The sequence below is a fragment of the Atta cephalotes genome (genome assembly GCF_000143395.1).
Source record: "Atta cephalotes unplaced genomic scaffold scaffold00024, whole genome shotgun sequence".
In the NCBI taxonomy this organism is placed as follows: Eukaryota; Metazoa; Arthropoda; class Insecta; order Hymenoptera; family Formicidae; genus Atta; species Atta cephalotes.
Window position 1 is genome coordinate 1,550,973 of NW_012130088.1, and position 4,977 is coordinate 1,555,949.

Sequence of the window (4,977 nt, forward strand, 5' to 3'; positions counted from 1 at the left end):
ATATATATATATATATATATATATATATATATATACTAAAATTTAAATCTTGTTTCAATTTTCCTTCAACATCGAATTTTCAACCCAATACTTAACATTTTTTTGTTAATTTTGACATGTCTCAAATGTCTATTATACGTTTTTAAATTAAAATTAACATTTTATTTTTTATAGTGTACGCATTTACAGATCAGCTCTTTGTAAACAATGCAATGTTCACAAAATATTAACATTCTAACAATGAATCTAGACATGGAAATAATTCGCATGTATATAATTCTTTTCTAACAATGATTTAATTTTTTAATTTTTTAAGAATTTATAATATAATATTTTTTTATAATATAATATTTGTTTATAATAGAAAATTGTTTATAATAGAAAATTCAATTTTATTTTTAGAAACAATAATTTTCCGAATATTACATATATATAATTTAACTCTTCTAACAATACTACATATCAGAATTCCAAAAGTGAATCGCATATTATTAATTGAAATTATATGAACACTCCAATTAGGCTTTATTCTTCTATCAAGAGCACTTCCGAACTTACTTGGGAAAGATAACAGTCATCCCATGGCTATTACACAGCCTGTAGCTTGTTATCATTGTCTATCCATTTCAGTAATTTAACTTTGGCAATTTGTTACGCGAGAATGTCGAACTCATTTTGCCTAATGCTCTTACCTTTGCCGCGAAATAAATTTACAGTTTGTTTTGACACTGAAATTTTTCTGAATAATTCAGAAAATTACGCACACTCGCTAATGCAATTATTTTGACATAATATACAAGCATTTCTAAAGAAACATCTTTGTCTATTATTTTGCTTTTTTATTAGCAAACTAGACATTAATTTTTAAATTTTGAAACTTATTTCCCACTGTGATCTGGCTTATTCAACGGCATACATACATTATGTATTTGATCAACGTACGCGTTGCAAATATTTTATAAGAAAATTTTTCTTCTTGAAAAATAAAACTTGTCCTCCTAGAAGAGTAAAACTTTTTCCAGAGAACAAATTCCTCCTTATACAAACATATTAAATGTAAATGTGGATATAATTTGCGTAGAAATATGTTATATGAAAGGAAAACCAATTATATATATATATATGTTAACAAAATTAGTCCATTAGTTTACATATCATTCTACTCAATTTATTGATCAACATATGTATGATATCAGTCTTTTTTCATTACATATACTGTTAAAAATATAGATATATTATTATTTTCTAAAAACTATCCAAAATATATTATTATTATATATGCAAAATTATTATGTGTATAATACGCAGAATTATCCATATAAATTTAAATTTGGAAAAGAAGATAGGATTTGTTAAATAGAAAAGAAGAGAATAAAATTAATTCTCATAGAAATTTAATACTAACACTGGCCAATAATTTACTCGTTTACAATATTAAAAATATTATTAACAATATTTTTAATGTTCAAAGTAAGTGATTAATTAGTCAATACTAGTATTAAATTTCTATAAAAGTAGAAAAGAAGGTTAAATAGAAAAAAATTATTGCTTAAAAAAGGTTATTAAAAAAACATCTTAAAAATAAAAAAGTAAAACATTTTATATATAATTATTTCTAAGTATATAATATAATAAAAATTATTGTTATTGCTGTTGATGTTATTGTTATTATTATTATTATACAAAATGTATGACACATCAATAGAAGTTTTACACACACACATACACACACACACGCGCGCGCGCGCGCGCGCGCACGCATATATTTGACTATATGAATAAGTTAATAAAGTTTTTTGTTTCATTCAGCATACTTTAATGAGTTTGAAACGCAATGCGATAAAGTACAATGATGATACATAAAAAATATTAAATAAATATCATTATCTTAAGAATAAATTTTGAAATTCATGATTATTTTTTTTTTAGCGTTTTGTTGCTATCATAGTACTAGTTTATTATGTTATAAGCATATATATATATATAAACATTTTATATATAAGCAATTCTCTAAGTTATTGTAATTATTTTTATTACTATTATAGCTTTTTAATATCACAATTAATGTTACAAAATATAACAATTAATATTAATATTAATTACATTGAAAAAAAGATCTACTTATTATTAGAGAAATGTTTAGCATTATCGAAAAGTTAAATGTGCATAATGTACTTATACATATTTCTTATAACAAATAATACTTATAATATTTTACTAACAACCTTCAACTGAATTTTTTATACTTTTTAAAAAGCAAAATCTTACTCACAAGCATTTATTAAAGCGAGAGAAGCTAGATAAGAAAAAGCTAGATAAGAAAAACGAATATAGAAAAATATAAAAATAGCAAATGAGGGAAAACAAATTTTAATTTTCTTATGAAAAACACGTATGTTTTTTTTTATTTATCGTTTAGTACAAGCACATAATAAAAACTACAACACTAGAAAAAAATCTAGTTACATAAATTAGAAGTCTAATAGATTTAATCAATATGTCTACAGGAAAATAAATAAATCAAAATTCTTTTAAAAATTATCAAATAAACATGATAAATTTGTTTTTAAATATACAAAAATTGTTTCACAATAATATTAAATTTAGATCAGCACAAAATTTTTTAATAAGAACATTTTAGTAAATCGAATTTTAATTCTAATCCAATTAAAAATATTAACTAAATCCTTATAATTAAGTTCATTAAACATTTTTGCTATAAAATATTGAATTCAACCATAATAATCAGATATGCATAATTCTATCAAAATTTTAACGTATTTTATACAATCAAAACATTTTTCTCAATAACGAAAGCAAGAATATAAAGAAATATGAGTACTCACTAGAATTATCTTAACGATTTCGTAGAGGTTTTGAAAATCGAACATTCAATCGCACCCTGATCTTCAGAGTCACACACAACTTTTTGTTTTTAAAATTAATTATTTTCACGTGTTTTAGAAGTATGTGCCTTTCATTGCTGAGACTTTGATTCATTTACACCGAAATATTTAGTTAGATATTATGAAAATGAGCATAAGTGCCAACGTAGAATCGTGCTGAGTAGTTAGTCTTCACCAGTCTTTGTCTCTCTCCTCGTCGTAAATGGCGTTTGAGTGGATCGCGAAAGGCAGAGAAAGAGGAAAGGCCTTCTGGAAGGCTGGGTCAGTACTGTCAGCACGAATCGCCAATGGGAACTGTGAAACAATCCAGTCAGAATTGTTTGAAAGCCACAAGTCTTTCCCACCTTTATGTGACGTTGCGGAACGTGTGATTATTCCGTAAACAAAATAGCGTTATCAAGATAGTTACATTTATTTTAGAAAAAGACAAATATAAAGTAAGTATTATTTACGGTGAATACTATTTTTTCCTTGAATTATCTTTAATTATCTAAATTGTTATTGCGTTGATAGTTGTAAATAAATCATGCAGTTTAAGAATGTGTATTGCACATGTCTACAAAATAATTTATTGCACATAAATATGCATGTATGCATAAAAAATTACAAAAAATTTGATTATTGCTAAATCATTTCCGTATATTAACAAAGGTACAGATTTGAAGAAACACAATCAAGTTGTTTTAAAATGAAAACTGAGTTGTGACTGAAATTAATGATATAAAACATGTGTTGCACAATTTTTATAACGTATTAGGTGTAATAAAAAGAAATCCATTATTTTTCCATTCAATTTCATGCAAAAATAATGGATTTCTTTTTACTACACCTAATATTTGTATTTTAAATAAACTATATGTATATGTAAGTTATCTTTATAATGCTCTGTTCTTATTGAACAATTCTTTTTTATAGTTTATATAGTTTAGTTATTATTTTTTTATTGTTATAACAATAAAATTCAAAATTTCAATGGCAACAATTTTAATTATTTTACATAAATGTTTTGAGTACTCAAAATGATTTATACAAAATTTTATTGCAATAAGAGAATTATATTAACCTAGTACATTGCAATATAACTTTATATTATTTTAAATACTTAAAGTATTTTAAAATAATTTTGGATTTTGCAAATTTTAAACCGCCGCTAAATATTTTATTTTGTTTTCCTTTTAAATACAATTTAAAATAATATGTAATTTTTAAAAATGTTTTTATTATTTTGTAAACATGTGTAATACATATTCTTAAACTGTATAATTTATTTACAACAATCAATAACAATTTAGATAATTAAGGATAATTCCAGGAAAAAATAGTATTCATCGCAAATAAGAATAATTACTTTATATTTGTTTTTTTCTTTTATAATAATAACATTACTTAATAATAATAACATTGTACAAAATTTAATTCCAAACAAGTTTGATAATTACAAAGAGAATTATAAAATAAATGAAATATATTTAAAATGGCGATATGAAAAGATTACCACTCTGATGTTTTCTTTTTTCTTTTTGTTTGCAAGAAACAGGACGTAGAACAAAGAAAAGAGAATTTAAATACAGAAGGCATGTGTAACAAGAATTTATATACAAATATATAAAAACTCAAACTAATTAAACCTACATATTATAATATTTAATGAAATAATGGGAAAAAAAAGAAAAATTTGACGAAGATTAAAATACTTAAATTTAATTCAACTTTGAACAGTTAGATTAAAATACATATCTACGACATAAGAAATGATATCGCAAAATTTAACGATGTAAAAGAAAAAAAATAAGATCACAACGGATATTGGGAATGTCTCTTTTACTTGAATTTATTATTGAATTATTAACATTTATTTATTCCCAGGAAGAGTTCAAATGATTCGAGCTGTTTATAATTCATATTCAAACTGTTTTGTATATTAGTGGATTGTTAAATAATTTTGAGTTCTTGATGATCAAGTGACAAATTAGAAAAAAAACAGCCTTTAACTTTATATCTGAAATTTATTATAATGTAATTTACTATTAAATTATGTTGAACGAATATATATGTATATATATATATATAT